General features: G+C 37.9%; 2 long non-coding RNA genes across 2 annotated transcripts; one reads left to right on the forward strand and one right to left on the reverse strand.

Moving 5' to 3' along the window:
• Nucleotides 1-228: 228 nt before the first annotated feature.
• Nucleotides 229-6,929, forward strand: LOC311087382. Its single transcript, XR_014607251.1, has 3 exons — nt 229-536; nt 1,618-1,685; nt 6,803-6,929. It is a non-coding gene; the product is annotated as an uncharacterized lncRNA (long non-coding RNA).
• Nucleotides 6,930-12,168: 5,239 nt separating this feature from the next.
• LOC311087377 lies at nt 12,169-16,299 on the reverse strand. Its single transcript, XR_014607247.1, has 3 exons — nt 16,115-16,299; nt 14,443-14,569; nt 12,169-14,109 (listed from the first exon to the last, which is right to left on the reverse strand). It is a non-coding gene; the product is annotated as an uncharacterized lncRNA (long non-coding RNA).
• Nucleotides 16,300-24,531: the final 8,232 nt, after the last annotated feature.

The following is a 24,531-nucleotide window of genomic DNA, read 5'->3' on the forward strand; positions in this document are numbered from 1 at the left end:
GTTCACCAATTAGGTGATTAGTACTGTTAACATCCATATTTAGAGAATGAGACTGAAAGAATGTGAGAGAGAGAGAGAGAGAGAGAGAGAGAGAGAGAGAGAGAGAGAGAGAGAGAGAGAGAGAGAGAGAGAGAGAGAGAGAGAGAGAGAGAGAGAGAGAGAGAGAAATCCTTGCTAAGGAGGGAGGGAGAAAGGAAGGGGACAGTAATGAAAATTAAAGAGAAAAGGTTGGGTGGGTAAAGTTCCTCACACCAAGTTCCAGACAACTTCTCATCTGGATGATAAAGTCAAACCCCTTTACCATTTATTTTATGATTTTATGAGGGAAAATAAAGAAATATATAATCTCGAAGACAATTCAAGCTCATTTTCTTTCTTTTTTTTCCCTTTTTCTTGTGAATGAGGAGATTTAGAGCAGCCTTGCCGAGGACGATTGAGGGAGATGGATGAAAATGAGTCCACATCAAAAGGTCTCAAACTGCACTAACCTTCAATCTACCAGAAGTGGACCGGTGACCAGGCCTGTGGAGGAAAAGGTGAATTTACATAGAGGTAGCAATGGTTTGCATTGGACCTCAAACTGAGGGTAGGTGAGCTATACATGAGACATTTACTTAAACCTGTTATGCATTTAGTGGTAGTGCATGCATTTAGCTCATATTTAATCTTCTGATATTCACATCACTGGTCAGTCGTATCTAAATATGAAATTCTGTACCTAAATGAAATCTGGTTCCTGGGGGTAATTGCTGCTATCTCAGTGCAAATATACAGCATTCACAGCCATCCAATCTTTTTGCAAGTTAAAAGCTTCCAAGATTTTTACTTTTAATGTTTTTTATTCAGACCCATGTGTCCTGACATGACATGTACATGTTTTTCAGATATTATCTATTTGTTGTGTTTTGCAACTAAATAAGAGCATCTGCTCTAGTATGTCTCCTAAACATTCCCTGTCACAATTAGAAAGCAGTGCTTTCCAGATCTTTAACAGAAGTCTTGCTGGCATGTGTGCTTACTGGCATATGGTGTCTGATACACACTTTTTATACATGAAAGCTTGAGAAATCTTTTTTTTTATTTTTTTTATGGAACATTATGTGAGCTAATCTGACCATTGTAATTTAATCTTATTTGATTCTTAGGGGAAATCTTTATTGATCCTTAGGATCCTTATGGATTTGTTCAAAATAATGAATTTCAATTAGCAATTTTGGATAGGGATGTTTCAATGCGTCAACCAGAATAATAGCTAATATTGTGCATTCTTATTTTGCAGTTTTGCCTGTGATTTTTTTTTCTTGCAATAAATAAATAAAATAAAACATCCAATGACAAACCGTGCTACCTCTCCTTATGAAAATATGGAAAGGTCAGTGAAGCATTCACACCAGATGTCATATAAAGAAGAGAGATTATCTTAAAGGTGTGAATTTTCTTCTCTCAATGAACAGATAATTGCTATAGTTACCAAATTATTTGATAGCATATTTCTTTTAGTTTTCTCTTCATTTATTAGTACTTTTGTTGCTGCTGCCGATGATGATTTTGACCTTTTTTTGTTTTTGCGATGTGTATATGTAATTGGTGTGCAATTGTGTTTGCTTTTATTTGTAGATGATGAAGTCCACAATTCCAAGAAGAAAAAACGCTGTTATTAAAGCTTTCAGCAAAACCAGACAAAGGTATGTATAGACAAGCAAATACACACAAACTCTTTTTTTAGGAGTCTTTGGGCATTTTAAATTGATGTGGACTGTAAATGTAATTTTCACTTCCCCCTCACACACATACAAACATGCTCTCATTATTCTTTTCATTATTTATTATTTCTTCTCCTCCTTTACCCTTTAATTGACTCCAAACAGAACATCAAAATACCTCTTTTCCCCCTCTGTTCCTGACTGACTGATCTATGTGTGTCTACTTACCCACTTAACCATATTTTGGGGACACATTTGTACCCAGAAGTCAGCTACCCTGCGGGTGCCTCCTCAGCGGCGCTACGTCACTCACTCTTATACAGTGAACGCGCCATCTGCTCCTCAGATTTTCCACCGATGAAGAAGAAGCTCCTTCGGCAGCAAGAGGAGCTTAGCAGCGAACGCAGCGTCTCGTTCCATATTCAGAGAACATGGGTTACGCAAGTAACCCGAGACGTTCTCTTTCATAGGTTCATCCAACGCTTTGATGACGCAATGGGAACGATATACCACACACGCCAAGCTAAGCACTGCCAGATCTGGCCCAACAAGGAACTCTCCTTTAACCTTTTTTTTTTGACCCAGACCAAACTCAACTAGGACCTAAGCGACCAGTTCATATGGAAAGAACCCGGGAACCAGGGGCTGCATCTAAATCCAAGTAATCAAACCTGATAAAAGTGTGTGGAGAGGACCAACCTGCCGCCACACAAGTATCTTCTAAAGGAACTCCCTTAAAAAGAGCCTGGGAAGACGCGATACTCCTAGTAGAGTGAGCTTTATCGCCCAGAGGTCAAGGACGTTACGCACCTCATAAGCCAAAGAAATTGCGTCTATCACCTTGTGCTGGATGTGATAACTCCTGTCAGATGTCAGTTCTGCTGACGAGTCCAGACGAGTCCATACTGCGTCATCACTATGACACACCCCTTATAGCATTGGTCCTGGCTTTTGTTCAGTTCCGGGACTGATCCCGGCAATGTTACTAGGTCCCCATCTCGGCATCGATCCCGGCATCAATCCCGGGACGTGTTTGCGTTTACACAAAAGTCTCCGTCAACGCAGAAGTATAAATCAGCCTTAAGGGCGTTCCCATTGCGTCATCGCTAAGCAGTGTCCAGTGAACCCATGAAAGAGAACAAAATCACTTAGCATCCATACCTTAAAATCCCTGGTAACAACTCCAAATTTGGCACACACCTAGTCAAAACCCATATCTATAGGAAAACAATATATTCCACTTTTTTCCATGATACCACAATTTTTTTGCTTAACATTGATGAAACAGACAGCTATATATTAAGACCTACTGTATCGCACAGATCTAATTTTACACATCAAATGTATTTAACCGTTCATTTAAGACAGCAGATAATGTTTGCGTGAATTTTCACCAAGACAGATATTTTAAAATACTGTCTGTAATTCTGTATTCGGATCTGTCAGTCAGTCAGCGCGTGATAGATTGTTTTGCTTACATCAGCATGAGATTAAAAAAATTGCATTCATTGGTTCAGACTCATGCCATCGAGAATTTGCTATGAATATTCACAAAGTTGGAATGCTGCGCTGAGAGGAAGCGCCAGTCGTGGAGAAGCGAGCAGAGAAAAAACTTTTTGAACATTTTTCAAGGAAAAGGAAAGGTACTACTCCTCTCAGAAAACGTACAAATAAAGATACCTTTAGATGTTTAATTGCAATTTGGAGCATTGGGATCGCTAGACGAGGGCTTAATGAACACATTTTGGTGAAAACCTCAAATTCAACAAAATTCAAAAATGTAAAAAATTTTAATTTAAATTTTTTCACTTGTTTTGCCTGTAGTTCGAAATTAGCCCATGCGCACTCTGATTCATTTTGCCAGCACGACACACACACACACACACTGACTGACTGTTTATATCTGACCAATTATGGGGTGAGATTTCGGTCACAATTCTGCGCGCGCAAGATCACATTTTGAGCGTGCAAAAGGGCATTTCGCACGCGCGTGAACTGAGTTTTGCGGAGAAATGTTCGTCTCGCAGATAAGAAAATATTGCGAGCGAACGAAAATCAATTTTGCATTTAAAATAAGTATTTGGATGTGCGCGGACGTTCTCTTTCGCGTGTGCAAAGTTTCACTTTCTTGCTCCTTTCATACCAACCGTGAGCGCTCTCTAAGCGCAGACGGCTCGCTTGCTCAACACAACCCAGCGTTACAATATGCCATAATTCCAGCCAATCAGAGATGAGACTGCTAAATTCTGATTGGCTGGCTTGAAAACCAATCACAAGACTCCCTGCATTACCGACTGCGGAAGAGAACTAGTGCAGTTGAGTAAAGTTGGCGAACTTCCCGGGTCAATAACTCGTGAGCTAAACGTTACTGCACAAATAACACCTTTTTATTGTAGTAATGTAGACAAGCAGCTACAACCTAATTTTCCTCCAAACGAGCTTTCCCTCGCAGTGAACAAAATACATTGATCTCTATGTGCAGGCGGCAGCTAGACAGATCCGAAGGGACCGTCTGCAAAGTGCAAAACCCGAAAAGCGTTACTACGAAAACAGTCAATAACTTCACTGTCACACACTATAGTGTCATCAAATTCAGTTCACACATCACTGCTGTCCTGATGGTTATACTACAACACTTATTTTGTATAAATATCGTTTTGCGTATTTTTTACGATTATTATTTATGAAAAATATTCAAAAACTTCACTGTAATTCACTGTATTGTTGGCAAATTCAGTTCACACATCACTGCTGTCCTGAAGGTTATACTACAACACTTATTTTGGGAAAAATATATATTTTAAATTATATATACAATTGTAAATGTATAATTTTTATGATTTTTATGAAAAATATTCAATAACATAACTGTAATTCACTGTATTGTTGCCAAATTCAGTTCACACATCACTGCTGTCCTGATGGTTATACTACAACACTTATTTTGGGGAAAATATATTTTAAGTTGTATATACAATTGTAAATGTAGAATTTTTATGATTTTTATGAAACATATTCAATAACTTCACTGTAATTCGCTGTATTGTTGCCAAATTCAGTTCACACATCGCTGCTATCCTGATGGTTATACTACAACACTTATTTTGGGGAAAATATATTTTAAATTATATATACAATTGTAAATGTAGAATTTTTATGATTTTTATGAAACATATTCAATAACTTCACTGTAATTCGCTGTATTGTTGCCAAATTCAGTTCACACATCGCTGCTGTCCTGATGGTTATACTACAACACTTATTTTAGGGAAAAATATATATTTTAATTTGTATATTGTAAATGTATAATTATTATGATTTTTATAAAAAATATTCAATAACATAACTGTAATTCACTGTATTGTTGCCAAATTAAGTTCACACATCACTGATGTCCAAAGTTATTGAATATTTTCATAAAAATCATTAAAAAAAATCATAAATTTACAATTGTATATACAACTTAAAAAAACATTTTTTCCCAAAATAAGTGTTGTAGTATAACCATCAGGACATCAGTGATGTGTGAACTGAATTTGGCAACAATACAGTGAATTACAGTAAAGTTATTGAATATTTTTCATAAAAATCATAAAAATTATACATTTACAGTACAATTGTATATACAATTTAAAATATATATTTTACCAAAATAAGTGTTGTATAACCTTCAGGACAGCAGTGATGTGTGAACTGAATTTGCCAACAATACAGTGAATTACAGTAAAGTTATTGAATATTTTTCATAAAAATCATAAAACTTCTACATTTACAATAGTATATACAATTTAAAATCTATATTTTTCCCAAAATAAGCGTTGTTGTATAACCATCAGGACAGCAGTGATGTGTGAACTGAATTTGCCAACAATACAGTGAATTACAGTGACGTTTTTGAATATTTTTCATAAATAATAATCATAAAAAATATGCAAAATGATATTTATACAAAATAAGTGTTGTAGTATAACCATCAGGACAGCAGTGATGTGTGAACTGAATTTGATGACACTATAGTGTGTGACAGTGAAGTTATTGACTGTTTTCGTAGTAACGCTTTTCGGGTTTTGCACTTTTCAGACGGTCCCTTCGGATCTGTCCCGCTGCCACCTGCACATAGAGATCAATGTATTTTGTTCACTGCGAGGGAAAGCTCGTTTGGAGGAAAATTAGGTTGTAGCTGCTTGTCTACATTACTACAATAAAAAGGTGTTATTTGTGCAGTAACAACGTTTAGCTCACGAGTTATTGACCCGGGAAGTTCGCCAACTTTACTCAACTGCACTAGTTCTCTTCCGCAGTCGGTGATGCAGGGAGTCTTGTGATTGGTTTTCAAGCCAGCCAATCAGAATTTAGCAGTCTCATCTCTGATTGGCTGGAATTATGGCATATTGTAACGCTGGGTTGTGTTGAGCAAGCGAGCCGTCTGCGCTTAGAGAGCGCTCACGGTTGGTATGAAAGGAGCAAGAAAGTGAAACTTTGCACACGCGAAAGAGAATGTCCGCGCACATCCAAATACTTATTTTAAATGCAAAATTGATTTTCGTTCGCTCGCAATATTTTCTTATCTGCGAGACGAACATTTCTCCGCAAAACTCAGTTCACGCGCGTGCGAAATGCCCTTTTGCACGCTCAAAATGTGATCTTGCGCGCGCAGAATTGTGACCGAAATCTCACCCCATAACCAATGACCAATCCCTTGGTAATGGCTAGAAGACACACTCTGCCTTATATAGGCAGGAATGCAACAAAAGAGACACACACATAAGAAAGCTGGCAAAGTGCGTCATTCAGATTAGGAGCTAGAAGAGAGAGAGAGACAGTGTCAAGGTGCCAATAGAACAATTAATAAATATAACAGAAAGCTAAAAGTCTTGCAATTATTTGTGTTTGTGTTATAGTGTTATGTAAAATGAAATTCACACACACAGCATAGATTGAATAAATACATTTATAAACCAACCAATATCACAGAAGCAAGAATGCTGTTGTTCTGAATATTCAGTCCAGCACAGCTGCAAGTGTACAATGGTTTATTAAACTAGGAATAAATCTAGAAGAACTTACGTTACTGACAGGATTGTGTGTTTCGTCTGCAGGTCAAAGCAGAAGTTTGTGGAGCAACACACAGACTGACAGATGTTTCACAAGTTTCCACTGCCGTGTTTAAAGAGCTCTTCATTCACTGCACACACTGTAAAAACACACATCTTAAAGCTTGTGGATTTAATGTAGGAAATGCCTGAGAATACAGACAAACTATTTGATCCAATAGCATCTGTAATTGTCAGGGTGTGTGCAGGCAGAAGAAGACGAGGAAGGTAGAAGGTTCCAAACAGAGGGAACTAAATACAGACACTGATGAACATAAACCAGGTGACACAGATGAAGGTGATTGACAAGACACAGGTGATGATGATGAACTAATGAAGGTAGACATGGCAACGAATAAGTGGCGGGAAAACAAAAGACATATGACTAATAGGACTAAACAGGAACACAACTGTTACAGTACTTCCCCCTCCTGGTAGGCGCGTCCTCACGCCGTGGAGGGACCAACTGCAGAGGGAGAGAGGGACCAGGGCGGAGCTGACGGAGCAGGCAGCCAGGGCGGAGCAGACGGAGAAAGGAGCCATGGTGGAGGTAGGGATGACAACACCAGGGGGCTAAATGAGGGGGGCAGAGCAGGTGAGAGAGGTGACCAGGGTGGAGCTGTAGAGCCAACGAGACAGGCGATGGCAAAGATCCAGCGGGACATGACGGGACCGCCGGCTGAGGCGACTGAAGTGCAGCCGGGGACACAGAAGGGCGCAGTGAAGACAGAGTGAGTGAGGACCAAGGAGGAACTGATGGGAGTGTGGAGTTCAACTGAGCCGGGGGGACAAAGGGACGAGGCGAAGCCAGAGGAGTGCAGTCCAGAGTTGAGGGAAGGTGGACGAGCGACCAAGGTGGATCCGGGGGGACGAGGGAGCCTGGCGGAACTGGTGCATTGATGGGCAATGGTGGAGCTGAAGGAGGTAAGAGCCAAGGGGATGTCAATGGACTGTTGGGCGGAGGCGGAGTTCTGGTCGAGGAGGATTGAGGCGGAGACCGGGCATCCACCGACCCTGAAGGAGTTGGTAGCAGGCAGATCCTCAGCAACTCCACCTCCTCAAGGTGGATACAGGAGCAGAGGGGCTGCCAGGCAGTGGTGGAGGAAAGGTAGAGAGGTAGTAGATGGGAGGAGGTGGGAGAGGGAGGCTGGTTGGGAATTCAGGCTCTGGTGTCAAGACGGGCTCCGGGCTGGACAGGACCAGTGATGAAAAAGTCTCTGGGCTGGACGGGACCAGCGGTGAAAAAGGCTCTGGGCTGGATGGGACCAGCGGTGAAAAAGGCTCTGGGCTGGACAGGACCAGCGGTGAAAAAGACTCTGGGCTGGATGGGACCAGCGGTGAAAAAGGCTCTGGCTCGGCGGGCATTACGTGATGCGCAGGCTCGGCAGAACTGACGTGATGTGCAGGCTTGGTACTGACATGATGCGCGGGCTCAGCGGGACTGACATGATGCGCGGGCTCAGCGGGACTAACATGATGCGCGGGCTCAGCGGGACTGACATGATGCGCGGGCTCGGCGGGCAAGACGTGATTCCGGGCTCGGCGGGCAAGACGTGAAGATTCTCAGGCTCGGTAAACATGACGTGAAGATTCTCAGGCTCGGCAGACATGACGATAGGAAGCTCAGGCTCAGTATCAAAGTCAATTAAGTTAATTACCTCAGAACTTTGGCTGTGGATAGGAACAGGGGACTCATGAAGAACGGTCTCGGCAGAACGGGACTCTGGACAGGCGGTCTCATGTACAACAGTCCAAAAGATACCGAACCGCCAACTGATGCAAATGAGCCAGAATCAACAAATCGTCGATGTAGTTCATGATGCGAATACCCTGCAGACGCAGAGGTGCCTGGGCTGCTTCTACGCATTTTGTGAAAGTGCGCGGAAGAACTCGATATTGGTATGCTTTGTCCCCAAAAGCAAACCTCAGGAACTTCCTGTGATATGGAAGGATGGAAATGTGGAAGTATGCGTCCTTGAGATCTATTGTGACAAACCAGTCCTCGGATCTGATCTGTGGCACAATTTGTCTCATTGTTAACATTTTGAACTTTAGCTGCATGACTGACTCGTTCAGAACTCTTAGATCCAAAATGGGACGCAAACCCCCATCCTTCTTTGGAACGATGAAATGCCGACTGTAAAACCTGGTGCCCTAGCTGGAGGAGGTACATGTTCTATGGTCCCTTTTTCCAGATGAGTTTTCACTTCTTGTTCCATTACCAGAACCTGCTCGGGGTCCACCACGGTTGATAGGACCCCTTTTCTATAGTCTGCAGGACCCAACAAGAAATATTTGGCAGTAGCTTCCACGCTGTCAAAAATTATACTAAAGATACCAGCCTCTCGAGACTGGTTTCTGGATTTAGTTGTTGTTAAGCAGTCAGTTTGTCACCCCGAAACGGCGAACCGGCGGGGAACAACTGAACTGACTGCTCTGGGACCCTCCTCGGAGGGGGAGGGCATCCCGAGACCACTACGTTTCCAGGTGAACCTTGAGATATGTGATCGCCAGAGACCACCGCGCCCTGAATCACACGAGGTGGCAGGATTAGCATAACGTTCTCTTGAGGGCACCGAAGGGAGACGGGCACTGTATAGTGAGATGTTTACCGCTCTACTTCAAGGGGGACTACCCTCAATGGCCTGTGCCCTCGGGCGTCAGGACCTTTTTCACACAGCCTTCTTGGAAATAATGACGGTCTACAGATCCGTCTTACCCCTTTAAGGCTGCGGTTGAGCACGCTTTCTGTGTCCCCAGCTTCTTTCTTTCTGTGGGGGAGCACGGGAAGCCACGCTCTGTTTTTGTGTGGCACGGTGTGAGGAGCTGGCTTTAGATGTTTGGGGCTGCTCCTGCTCAGCAGCCCCGGAGACATGAGTACGGCGTGGGAGGAGTTTCTGGAATGCAGCCGAATGCTTGGCTGATTCCTGAAACCTCTCAACAACCGAGTTTACTGCGTTGCCAAAGAGGCCATAGGAAGAGATAGGAGCGTCCATGTTTTCTAAGTGGTAATGTAACTGGAAAAAGAGAGACATTATCAATGTATAGTTGGTAAGGTTGCATATACTTTGTGAATTATGAAACATATAGTTAATAACTGATAAAGAGTTATGACTGGTCAGTTTGAAAAAGAAGGAGGAGATCAAAACTATAAAAGAAAAGATGAAATGTCTGGAAAGAAAACAAAGGGGTGTTTGGTTGGATCAGTAGCCAACTGTGTAACTTATTTTTCCCTTAAGTTTGTTTTGTTAGCTTGTTGTTTTGTTTGTTGTTTTGTTTTGAGTTGTGCTTTTAAAAAATTCCTTTTGTTAGTTTGTTTTCCAGCAGAATTTCTGAGTTAAACTTGGACTTGCAAATGGACATTTTGCTTTCGACTGTGTTGCACCTTTTTTTGAATTTGTGACATCCTGAATAAACGTGAATTCTTCCATGGACATTTTTGAAGGTTTTCCAATTTTTTGCAGCTTGTTTAGCCAACGCACTGACCATCCTACAACAGTATGCCTACCACATTTACCTTTACCTTACCTTTTGCATATTCAGTGTGTGCAAATTTGACCAATTCCAAACCACATCAATCTTAATAATTAGCATTAATTTTGTTTTTAATTATTTATTAATGATAATTGTTCATGAAGGCTGGAAGTGAAAAACGCCTTATATTCAGATAAGGTGCATAAAGAAAACCTGCTTAATAATTATGCACACCTAAAATACACAATTAATAGTAGTTATTAAGATTGATGTGGTTTGGAATTGGTCAAATATGATCAGAAAATCAAATTGCATAATTACACATGCACTGTACTTACCTGGACTCCATTCACTTACCTTACTCCACTGTACAATTAAGAGATTTGACAAGATACTTAGCCTGCCGATGGTTATCAGCTGTGTATATGTCACAAACACATTAATATACTTAACTATATACATTTATAACATACTTATGTTAACCACACGAACGTTGCAAGATATTATCATGAATAATAAATACTAATAATGTGTGTGATAGTCTTACCTTCCATAATATAGAGTCTGCGTGGCTACAGGACCTTCCCAAAGCAGCGATGCACGAGCATCCAGTAGTCTCCACTGGTCCCTGGTGACTAACTAGCCCCACGCAGAGTGGTTTGGACTGCTCGACTGGCTGGGGTCACATTTGCTTTAAAAAGACGAAATCAGAGAAGTCCAAGAGCAGTCCAATTTTTACACTTTTCAGTCAGGGCTAACTGCTCAGCTAGTAATTTATCTAGCTGTGTTTGAAGATCTTGAATATTTGCCTCAGACTTTTGTGCCTCTGCATTTTTAGATTGCACTTCTTTACATTTAGCATCTATACTTGAAGATAGACACGTTGTTAACTCGCGTAGCCGTGTAAAACTTATGAAGTTTAAAGCCTCAATTATTTCACCATGTTTTGATTTCTTTTGATGTTTGCCAGTTGTGTCCCACCATTGGAGCATTTCCTCATCTGGACATTTAATCCCAATGTACTCTTTCTTGAGTTTACACAAGGTAGGCTCAACTTTTTTGCTCCATAAAGCAAACAATACATCACTATTATCAGAATTTTTCCCTTCCAACCCTGAGGAGATCTGAATATTCACGGATTCACAAATTATACAGTAATGAGACTATTAAAGCTATTCAAAACTTTCTAAATTCTGTTTCATTCAATTCATGCAAATGGAGACTTTTCCTATCATATCCTAGCTGCAAGACTGCCGAATGACTAAAGAAATGTTCTTAACAAGATGGTAGAAAACTTCTTGTCTGTTCCACCCACTGCTACCAAACCAACGACGGAAATAAGTGCAGTTACAATAGCTTAATATGTGGGAGAGCGTTGCTATAGAGAGTGACGATATTGTATTGCAATATGAAGCACTTGGCATTTACCAAGGCAGCCAAGCTTTATGGACTCCTCGAGTTCAAGAAATCGTAAAACTGTCCATGATTACTAGAGTAGCACTTCAAAGTCAATACCAAATCAAAACTAGTTAGCACATTAGTTGTAATTGAAAAGGTTTAATGACAAAATATAGTTATGGTTACACTTAAAATAGTTACAAAAGAGATGTATGAGATGATGATAACTTATACCATTAATCTTACCCAGCATATATGAAAAATGTTACCAGAGAGAGACAGTTGGATACCAAACATTTATAAAACTGTATGATAATTGTTAACATTTTATTAACAGTGGAAGAGGCGGAATAAGGCTTATACTGTAGCGGAGCGAGAGCTCTTTCCATGTGGAGTCTTTGCATTAAAGTCATACGAGCAAGTGGATTCTCTCTTCTGGAAGTGGACCTTCTCAGTTCAACTCAGCTGTTATTGGTCAAATAATCACAGACAGAAACACATACAGGAGAACTGAGAGCTCTTTAATTATATTAATGATAGAAGAGAGAGAATACAGGACAGTCTCTGACTCGATATGAAACACTTCTATAAAGACACAACAATATTACAAATAACTCTCTTCTGATTTCCATGCAAGCTCTGGTTAATATTTGTATATAAACTTCGTACTCTTCTAATATATTCTGTGCACTTTAAATCAAGTCTTTTTAGGGATAGTTCACCTGAAACTGTCCACTGACTTCTAATGTATGGACAAAGAAATCTCTAAATATTGTCTTTTATGTTCCACAGAAGAAAGAAAGTTATCCAGCTTTTGGTCGACATGAGGGCATATGTACATTATGTCAGTTTTAATTTTTGAGTGAACCATCTTTTTAATAGATTTACATTGAATCATTTAGCAGATGCTTTAATCCAAAGCGATTTACAAATGAGGAGAACAATAGAAGTTAAACTAACAATATTCAAGTGCTGTGAATAATAGCGTGAATAGTAGTTATTTGGTAAAAGAGTATAATGTACATGCATTAGAAACACAAGCAAGACTATGACATTAAACTACTTGATGTTGTTGATCTGTCAGTCTATCGGGGGAATTAATGAGAATAAACCATGCTTTATACAACCCTCCTCTCCATCGTATGATAAAGTCCTGCTGATACAGAACGTCAGCAGAAGCATCAACGGCACATCAATACATCTTTAATAAAACTCTGTTTACCGTATGTGTTTAATGGAGCGCAAACAGAGCAATCGAGTTTTGAGTTTTATGAGTCAAGAGTTATCTCTAATAAACCTAAATGTCACAGAAAGGAAGGGTGTGTGCAGTGAAAAGAATGACATTGACTTCATTTATTGAGTGCAGATGTTTAAACTGAACTGCAGGCGGTCTGTGAATGAGACGCAGGCTTTTGCATTGAAACACAGCAGGCAAACGCTGCACTACTGTCTCGAGAGTGTTCGTCCCGGCTGTGTGTCGAACTCTGATGTGTGTCAGTTCTACAACAGCAGTGAACAGACTTCATTAACCCTCCAACATCAGGCCTCAAGAACATGTACAATACACAGTCAGCCAGTGGGTTTAGATACACAAGATAACTAGACAAATACCAAAATATATCAACCAATGCAAAATTGTTGTCAATGTTAAAATATTCTGTAAAACAACTCAGGATTACAAAGGGGAGAATGAGAAAAGTGTAAGTCAGAAGCACCAGGAACAAACTGCCCAAAATTTTCTTGCGCTGTAGAGAAGTAAGTGATACACGTGAAAGACCGCGACAAGTGCCAACAAAACACAGAATGATTATCGGGTAGGGGATTAAACAGCTGATCGATGCAGACAGATAGCTAAACAGCAGAACAGAGTTAAAGTCTGCAAAGATCAGAGGAACAAACCAGATGATCACAGAAACGCCACAGCAGATTTTTAGTGAATGATGAGATCTGTACCAGATAGGATGAGAAACCAGAAGATATCGTTCAAAAGCAACACATGCCATAAAATACACACCCACAATCAAACTATACATATATGCATTCTCCATCTCCCATATGAATGTCATCATTAATATGGAAATGATCTGAATGAGATCTGAAAGAATCAAATGAAAAACAAACACTGGAGTGGAGCGATTAGATTTGATAAGAGCACACAACGCAAACAGAGTTAAGATCATGATTGGAATTTCAATGGCTGACATGATCTTCATAATTAATGGGTCTACAGACTTAAGTTTCCAGAAAAATTCCCTCATCATTTCATCTTTATAATTTACTCTTATATTTTTTTTATTTCTTATATTTACTACACTTGATCCGTTGCTGCTGGCATTGATATAATAATCTTCACTTGATCCGTTGATATAATCTACTCCACTTGATCCGTTGCTGCTGGCGTTTTGTTCTGCCATTGTTTTATGAAATCTTGACAGGCAACACTAAATAACAAACCAGTCATTAGTTTAAAAAAAACATGCATTCATTTACTATTTACTACTTAATTAAAAACATTAGGGAAAAAATATGACATAACTTGTTTTCTGTGTGATTGTTGAAATAAAGTTTCCTCAGTTTGCTTTACATGTTCTTTAGAGGAGATGTGTGTAATGTTAGAAAGCTTGAAATACGTGAAATGTAAGATTAAAGTTTGGAAATCCTCCATTTGAACAATATCACAGAAGCAAGAATGCTGTTGTTCTGAATATTCAGTCCAGCACAGCTGCAAGTGTACAATGGTTTATTAAACTAGGAATAAATCTTGAAGAACTTACGTTACTGACAGGATTGTGTGTTTCGTCTGCAGGTCAAAGCAGAAGTTTGTGGAGCAACACACAGACTGACAGATGTTTCACAAGTTTCCACTGCCGTGTTTAAAGAGCTCTTCATTCACTGCACACACTGTAAAAACACACATCTTAAAGCTTGTGGATCTAATGTAGGAAATGCCTGAGATTACAGACAAACTATTTGATCCAACGTGTGCAACTGTAATTACCTTAAAGACACAATTAACTAACAATGGTGGTTTGAGTGAAAAACCAGTCTAACTTTCACAAACGGTTCAGCTCAACTACGACGACTGAAGTAATCTGAAAACGCTTTATATCTGATGCTTTCAGTTTTAAAGTTCACTCAATGTTTTTAAGTCTTTCCCCGCAAGTGTTTTTGCTCATTTTCACTAAAGCTTCATGTAATATAACATGTAATATATTAAAAGAAAGAATCGACACTCTGATTTAAAAAAACAAAAAAAAAAAAAACAAAAAAAACATGCATTCCCTTTTTTAACAACACTTGAAGTGGGAAAGTTTAACAAAAATAAATAAAATAAAAACATTTTGAGCAAAAAGCTGAGTAAATCATGTTTATATCAGACTTCATCCAGATCATATTCAGAATGATGATAAAAACTCAGATGGATTATTTATTTAGTGATGTAATATTCATAGTGTACTCTTCAGTAATACAGGTATAACAGAAATGTTCTACAAAAGTGTATAATATAGCTCTGCCATATCATTTCACTGATCTTTATTATAATGTATTTTGTTCAAGAGATTATATCTGCTGCTGTACTTTTAATGTACTCTAGGTATTTATTTTGCAATGTACACAACAAGATAGTATATTAATGTTTTCTTGATTTTAAAGTGTGTGTGTCTTTACATTTATATATATAATATAATATAATATAATTATTTTTGCACTTTTAATATATCATTTTGAATACTGATTAAAACGGCTTTATAATAAACTATTAGTGTAATGCTAATATATTTCTAATGAGCTGAAATGCTATTAAAATATTCTTGAAGTGCATTAAAATTTAGCTTCAAATATATGATAACTGTAGTTTAAGAAATATGAAAGTATATTTTAAATGAAATATTAAAATATATTTTAAATGAACTGTAAAGAAATATAATTAAATGCACTAAATGTACTTGAAGTGTTTCCATTTTAGCACAATTTAAAATATTAAAATATACTGCAAATAACTTAAAATTGAGCATATCTTGAAATACACTTAATATACTGTTGTTTCAAAATAATACATTTAATACGCACTTGGTACAGTATAATTTAAATATATTAAGTATGTCCAAAAAGCACAATTTAAATACATTTCCTTTCACCTGGGAAAAGGATGATGAAGTTTATGAGCTGATCACCATCATCAAATGAATATCAAGAACCTGAAATGGAAACTGGTTCTGACAGGACCTTAAAGAAAACTCTGTGGTGAGATCTGGTATTTATCTCATCTCCTGAAGAACCCCTAGTATCGAAGTAGCTAGGTAGTCTTTTGCTGTCAGGTCAGAATAGGATTAAATCCTCACTAGCTTGTTTAGCCTATACCAGTAAATCTAGGCGTGTCCCTACACTCTCGTGCAACAATAACAATCATTGACAACTAGGCCTATTGATCAAACTCATACTTACCCTCCAGCAGAATCTCTCCTGGATCCTTCGTTGTCCTTGGTCTCGCAAGATATACTATAATGCTCTTTCTATTACTTATAGAACTGTCTTTGTAAGCTGAAGTAAAACTGAACAGTGCAGGCCAATCTGCTGACAGTATTCTGCAACATACGTCGTTGAAGGGTGATTCAGTTTGTCATGCAGTTCCTGCAAGTTCCTCTCGCTTTTATTGGTAACCACACCTATCTGAATGTATTGGTCAATTTTGCAATGATTTAATTACAAGCAGATTTTTCGCAACTGAAGCTAAAATATCTACAGGTGACAGATTCTCATGTCTCTTTTGGGTAGCTGGCTTTTCGTGAGAAATGAACATTACGGGAGATTTTGAGTTTCCTTCGTTATATAATATAACTTCCATTTATTCAGGCGTGTTATGAATTTGTATTGATATACAATATATATATAAGGTTTAATAAGGTTTTTTATAGGATCTATAAGGTTTTTATCAGGATCTCTTCTGATAATTCGTCCTGAGCCTAAAGCCATGTCAATAATGTCACATTAGATTTTTTCTAGGTTTTCATCCCATTTAAAATCATCTCCTGATGTGGCTTTATACAGTATTTTTGCTTTTGCACTGTATCCTGGAATTAAATCTCATACAAAATGTAATCTTCCTAAGAGGCTTTACAACTGTTTTAAGCTTGTTATTTGTTTATCCTTCAACTCTGTGAGTTTTCCTTGGGTTGATTTAGCTATGCCTCTATCCGTTCCTGAAACTTCAAATCCTAGAAAATCAACCTTTTCTTTTCCTAACTCGAGTTTTCTCAGGTTTAAAAGAAAACCAGCGTCCGCTAATCTTCTAATAGTTTCTGTCAAAATATCCATGTGTCCGTCTATTGTTTTTGTGGCTATCAGCATATTGTAAATGTAAACTGTAATCGGTAATCCTTCTAAGACTTCCAATATTATTGCCTGGAACACATTTGGAGAATTACATCCCTGTGGTAACCTGTTATAAACATATTTCCCTTCAAATGTGAAGGCTGTTTGTGCGCGACTTTCCTTTGCTAATGGTACTGACCAGAATCCGTTTGCTAAGTCGATTTTAGATAATATCTTACCATCATTTAAACCATTCATTGCGTCCCTTGCATTAATTCAATTTCTGGTATCAGGCAGTTACCTTGTTTAATGCTTTATAGTTTCTGACTAGTCTCCAACTGCCGTCCGGCTTGGATTGGGGAATTTGTTGGACAATTTTCCTCTACACTTATTACTCCTTTGCGAGATAATTAACTTATTGTTTCTTTTATCTCTCCATACGCAGATTTATTAAGCGGGTACTGTCTTTGCGGTACTGGAATTCCTCCCATTGTGGTGTACTCATATTTATCTGATAGTTTTCCACGCAGTTATTCTTATATTTTTCGAGTAATTTTCTTAACTCGTCCTTTGGCAATAGGGTCTCGTTTATAACCCTATTAATCTCTGACTCCAGGTCGACCTTTTTAAGCCATCTGATTGTTTTATCATTATCAGGATCTTTTTCCTTCATTTCTTTAATTAAAATAGCATCTTTTAGACACATCAAATTGGAGCTGTCCACTATACAGTGCGATTCTCCCACAAATATCTATCTCTGGATACTGGCTTAATTTCATTACTAAAGCCATATACTATTTTCCATTTAATTTAACGGCACCTGGAGGCAATTTGATTACGGTCGTCACTTCAGTGCCTGGGTCCAAAAGGAATCTAATACCCTTATAATTTATCAAAAATTCCTGCTCTGGTTTATTCAACCAGATCAGAGGCGATGGTCGCTTTTCCAGCAGTTTTATTGTCCTATTGTTTATTCTCTCTCTCTGTTTTATTAGATTTGACTGCGCGTGCCCGCTTCTCTTTTTGGTTCTGCTTTTTTATTTATCTTATTCATATAATTTCATCAGGAAATATTAATTATATTTTATATTAATATAATTTAATCAGGGCTTTTCTCTGTTCTTCAAAAATGTTTCTCATTTTTGCCCGTACTTCTGATTCTATAAATGTACTTTTTCTTTCAGGCTTCTTATTCTGTGCTGGTCTGGCCTGCAGTTTAGGTTTTTGATCTACGTTTTTTGAGGGTTCATATCTGCTTGGTCTAACTTTATTTCTATCATTGGGTCTGATGTTTACTTTTTTAAAGCTAGCTTTTTGTTTGACTCTAACCCCCTCTGCTGGACTACTCCTGTCTTGGCCTGAGTTTTCCTTCATCCTACTTAATTTCCCTGTCATATCTTGCTGCAAATGTAAACAGTTCGGACCAATCAGTCTCTGACCCCCAGCTTACTATCTCCCTGCAGCCTGGCAGTTCTGGGATTAGCTTTTTTAATTTGGCCAACATTTTCATTTCAGTCCAGCCTTGGCTGGCTTTTTCAGAAAGATATGGCCGATCGTTTCGCTAGATAAGACCCTATTCCTCAGCTGGGATCGTGCAGAGCCGTTTGAAGCACTTCAGAGCCCTTTGAAACTGCATTGATTTTGACTTCAACATGTTGGTTGCCAATGAAATCCATTGTGTGGATACAAATCCTGAAATGGTTTCCTCAAAAAACTTTATTTATTTTCCACTTAAGAAAGAAAGACATGAACATCTTGGATGGCATTTGGGCGAGTAAATTATCAGGAAATTTTCATTTTGAGGTGAACTAATCCTTTAAGTATCAACTATACAGGGCACACATCCCTAAAGTGTGACTGAACTTCAGTCATAAACAAAAGAAATGGTTTGAACTGTGCCTACCTTTAATTTCCCAAATCCATAAAAAAAGGCAAGAATTTATTGAACATCAATCATGAACTTGGAAATCAGGTCAGAGTCTCTTGTATCAGTTCCATTGGAATACTTTTTTTTAAATGGCAAGCCATTCAAAGTCCATTAGTTTCTGTAACAGTGTGCATACATGTGGGTTAATTCCATGCATTTTCTTGTTTCCAGCAGCAACTTTCGACCCAGTTTCCGGGTTAATGCCCACAAGTCCTCTGTGGAAAAAAAACACACAACATCCAATTATCAAAAAAAAAAAACAGTATACACTTAAACAATAAAATACAAAATTTGTCAGACACCTCATAAATTACATTTAATTTAAATTAATGAAGAGTTAGGGTCATATTTAATTTTATCCAAATTTTTTATATAAAAATATTTAGCCTTCCATGTTTACAATAAACAAACTATATCATTATTATACAGATTTAGTTTTAGTAATTTTAGATTTAGTTATTCATGCAGTGAATAAAATAATTCTCTATTCAGTGTGTGGTTAGCAATTTTTTGTTGTTCATTTGAAAACTTTTCCATAAAATATCTAATCCTGATAAACTTTCCTAAATTGAAAACCTAAAAAAAAAAAAGTCAAGAAAATTTGAAAGTCCACAATAAATATTGTGTAAGATATTATGCTGTGAAATACCTCTGAATAAATTCCAGCGTGCATGCAGCGTAATCCTGATAAACAAGATTAATTTGTAATAGGTCGCAAACAATGCTGCCAGGCCCTCAACAAATGCCTCTGAAAATGGGCCCAGGACAACTTCCCTTTCGACTGACAACATCCACTTGCATGGGGTCATGGATTCACCTATAAAAAATAACAAAAATACGGCAGGGCATAGATTAATAAGTGTTGTAAAAGTATGGTTCATGGGTAGCTCATGATAAAGGGATAGTCTGAAAAGAATGAAATGAAGTGAAAATTACCATGATTTACTCACGCTATAGAAAATATCCATATTTAAAACCATATAAATTAAAATATCTAGCTTTCAGCATATTTATGGCGAAAGAGTGAACTCTGATGTGACGCAACAAAGAACACGTAAGCGCAGAGGACAGAGCGCAAAAAAAAAGACTCGAATTAGAAGTCTAAAACAATCATTTTTAAAGACAAATTTTGATATAAGAGAAGACCTTGAGTTTGTTACACAGCCCTATTTGTTTGAACCACGAGAGGCGTTAAAGCTTGCACTATACATCATGTCAGGAGTTACTTTCTTTTGGCATAAGTCGACTTTAGTTTAACAATGTATATTTTACTTACACAAACGCATCGCTTCGCTTCAGAGGGCCTTTATTTACCCCTTGGAGTTACTTTTTACTGGATTACTTTTATGATGGATGATGCACTTTTTAGAGCTTTAAAATCTCATCCTCCATTCACTGCCATTATAAAGCTTGGAAGAGCCAGGACATCTTTAAAATAACTGATTGTATTTGTCTAAAAGAAAAAAGTCATATACACCTAGGATGGCTTGTGGGTGAGTAAATCATGATGCAATTTTTTATTTTTAGATAAAGATACTATAAACTATGGATTTATAATGAAGATTGTTACTAAGGAGAGAGAATGGTTCAGAGATAAAAAATAAAATAAAAAACAGGGCACAGAGAGAGCTAACTATGGAAGGAATATAGGAATGAGAATAGAATTGTGAAATAGAATACAGGGACAGAGGTGGCAAAATTGTATTTTTAAAATGCCCATTAAAGTGAGAAGAAAAAAACCAGTACAGGACAAACAGTTATCCATTTAAAAGCTAGAGAGCAAAGAAAAGTGTATATGATGGAGACACAGACACAAAGTAAAGTAAAAAAGGTGGAGTGGCGTTTATATCACGGCGCTGATGGTAATATGTGACCTCCATCAACTTGTGAAGTTCTCCTCTATCGGCTCCAGACATTCCTTCAGTAGAAATTTACTGAGAGAGACAAAATATGTGGGCAATCAGGTAGGCCTACACCACATATAAATCCTGATTTAGGCACATTTCTATGCAATTTAACATGCTGCACAAAACTCAGGATTGTACATTACTGCTCTCATTATTACAAAAGTGACAGATAAACAAGTTCAACTGCAAAAAAAAAATAAAAAAAAAATCAAAACTTCACAAGCTAATAAATGCACAGCAATAAAGCATGTGCACAGCAAATACCAATGTACTTTCTATTTAAAAACTAAATTACAAATATGAATACCAAGCACCCTTACAAGTAATATTAACATAAAACTAAAACAAAAAATACTTTATTACACCATCTTAAATCGAACAAAAACGTGCTATTACATTAGCTAATGGCTTGGCAGTCAAGTTAAACACTTTTTAGTTGCATAAAACCTACACAGTTTATTTGCAATGTTTAAAAGCTTACATATCTACTACCAATAACAATGTAAAATCATTTTATACCGAACAGTTATCAAAAATGTAATAGTAAAATGACAGCCCGGCCACACTTTCACGGTGAAGAAAATATAACAGTTAACGTTAGCTTGCTAATCGTTCATCTGTGTCTGGACTCATCAAGCAAATTCAGTATCATAAAATTGGACAAATAATCTAGATTATCCATTTTGCAACGTCACAAAATAAAAATAATAGTTAATATATTGTGGGTGTAACAGGATTTCACGTTTACACTAAAGCATGAATTACTAGCTACACACCTCGTCATCTCACTCTCATTCGAGGTCCTCCTCCGGTTGTCCGGTAATTCGTAGCGCGCATGAGGTGAGCGCGAAAATTGAGTGGTGATGATGATGCAGCGCGTGGAAAGTCCCAACTCCCAAGATGTCCACTGAAGATGACGATTGACGAAATGACATCACACGCACTGCGCTACTCCAATGTCGTTGTTTAATCATGGGAGTTTTTTAAAAGCCAACAGTTTTAAAGTACTAGAGGTGTACGTTATATAATCAAATGTCAGAGTTTAAATGGTGTAAATAATTCGCTAAAAAAGGCTGTATTTATTACAGTTGACTATTACTTTAGTGTTATTGACTTGTGAAGCGGCAAAACTTTTTGCAACCGTTTTTTCCTCTTAAAAAATAAATATATAAAATAAATTACAATGGTATGCATGATATCCAGTAGCATTTACTGCATAAGCATGTTTCCACAAGTCATAGTAACATGCATGCTCCCACATGGCAAAATACAGTAATACTGTAAATTTAAAAATACAGTAGTCTATTGTAAATATTTACAGTAAAAACTACACCAATTTTAACAGTGTACTCTTCCCCTTTCTTGCCTTGCAATGGCTGCCACAAGAGACAAATCTACTTGTGGTTTAAGAGGAGAGAGCTTTTTCTTACTTCTGCTCTCCCCTCTGGGTCAGAATCTGAATATTCAGACGGAGAATCGGAAGGTTCATCATCTACACTCATTCTATATGGTTCACTACCATGCTCTAGGGCAGTGGTTCTCAATTCCAGTCCTCGGGACCCCTTGCTATGCACATTTTGTATGTCTCTCTTATCTGACACACTCAGTTCAGTTCATGGAGTCTCTCCTAATGAGCTGATGATCTGGTTCAGGTGTGTTAAATAAGGGAGACATAAAAAATGTGCAGAGCAAGGGGTCCCGAGGACTGGAATTGAGAACCACTGCTCTAGGGGGCTCTCCAGACTACTCTTCCTCTGGATAAAAGGCAGGGAGAAGTAGAGTTGGAGTATGTTTGGTTAGAGAGAAGCATGGCCTCCTTCTGCTAACCTAATGTGAAGAGTCCGGGTTGAGAATCTGTTGTTTTAAGCTCATCCAAGTAAGTGTTGTTATCATTGTTTTTGCTGGGTTACATCATTTCATGTAATATGTTTGGTGTTAATGTTAGCCATTTCTTCCATCCTATGCTGTACTGTTCCTTGTGGGGATTCTACTTAGTCATGCCAATATCATCATTGGATAACTTGAATCAACTGAGATCTGGGATGTTTGAGTGCTGCAAGGACACCGTTATTGCAACGTACCCTAAACTGAAGCCTGGATTGACTGAAGCTAGAATTTGAAATAAACTACTGGACTTTTTGCTCTTTTCTTGTATGACAAAACCCTATCTTCACCTGTACCTTGCGCAAAGACCTTTCGAGGAAAGCCATTTCATGGACGATGACCAGATAAGCGCGGTTTCTTGTATCTTTTTTCACTATGACAACTTAGAAAACATACATTCATATCTTCAATTGTTGACTCACTGTGTTGATGGTTTTGTGTGACATATCTGATATAAACACTTCTGCAATTACTTTTGTGTTTGTACTTGGTTTGAGTGTTTCTGAGTCTGGTTAAATCTATTATAGTCAAAGTCTCCCTTATAAATTTATTTGTGATGCGAACTTCTGAGAGTTCTCAGTTGGACGGTTACAACCTCCCAAAAATGGAAAGTTCTTATGGTTTCGCTCACCACTTGAATGACAGGGTAGACTTAGTGCTTATCACATTTAATGTTTGCCTTCACTGAAAAAGCCACTGTCGTCTCCTATTGCCCCAAGAAAGGGAAAAATGTCCTGCTAATGAGCACTATGCACAAAGATGCACCAGACCAGACCGAAGACCACAAATGGTCCCGGACTACAATGAGACAAAGGGAGGGGTTGATCATTTGGACAAGGTCACACACCTTCAGCTGCCGATGACTGCCCGTTGGCACCTTGACAATTTCTTCAACATCACTGATGTGAGCAGACAAAGTAGTGCAGACAAAAGGCTGGAATGTACCTTCTGGTTGTAGAAAAAATATATATGCTTTTCATATTCTGTCAAACTCATATATTTGCATAAACCACTTAAAGTCTCATAAAACAATTTCTGACACAATGCTCAAATTTACTTTTTATAGGTGGTTTTGTAAATCTTTCTTTCTTCTTAATGAACTGTCATGTGTTCCGTACTGATGTTCTGATGGTAATGATGTTCAGTTTTAGAAATATAATAGGCTACTTCTAAATGCTTGAAATTGTGTATGTTTTTTTTCCTGGGGTCAAATTGACCCCAAACATAACTCAAATTGTTTTTCTTTCCAAATGTTATAAATTACAAATATCTATACTCTGCTGTATCACAAGACAGTGTACTCCTGTTAACATGTGGTGTTCATTGAATAAACAGTCTGAAAAATAAATGTATGAACTGGTGTTTAGCCTCTTTATTTCTTAAGCTCTCAAATTTAACGTGCTTAGCTTCTCTAATATACATTTATTTACCCCTATAACCAGGGACGTCACTAGGATTGGAAGACAGGGGGGGCTTAGCCCCCAGGGTATTTGTAACTTGCGTTTATAGAAAATCTTACAGTGAGTTTGAGTAAAAAACAACTATGTATATGTTTAGCTGTATTTGTCTCTTCAACCCCGTTACCATCTTTTATGGTGCATGTACAATTTCTGGTAAGCTACGCTTTTTTATTATTTCAATTCAATTCAATTATTGTGATTTGACTTAATATTGACTCATTTGGATAAATATTAGGTACTCAAAATAGGCATTAATTTTTCTCAAGAAAAAAACAACTCACCTAATGCTGTAAACATACAGACAGTCCTATCAGCTGGTAGTATTATTTAAGGTTAAAAATAACTCAAATTAAATATAATGCATTTTTTTTT

The sequence above is a fragment of the Abramis brama genome (assembly GCF_963993115.1).
Source record: "Abramis brama genome assembly, chromosome: 7".
In the NCBI taxonomy this organism is placed as follows: Eukaryota; Metazoa; Chordata; class Actinopteri; order Cypriniformes; family Leuciscidae; genus Abramis; species Abramis brama.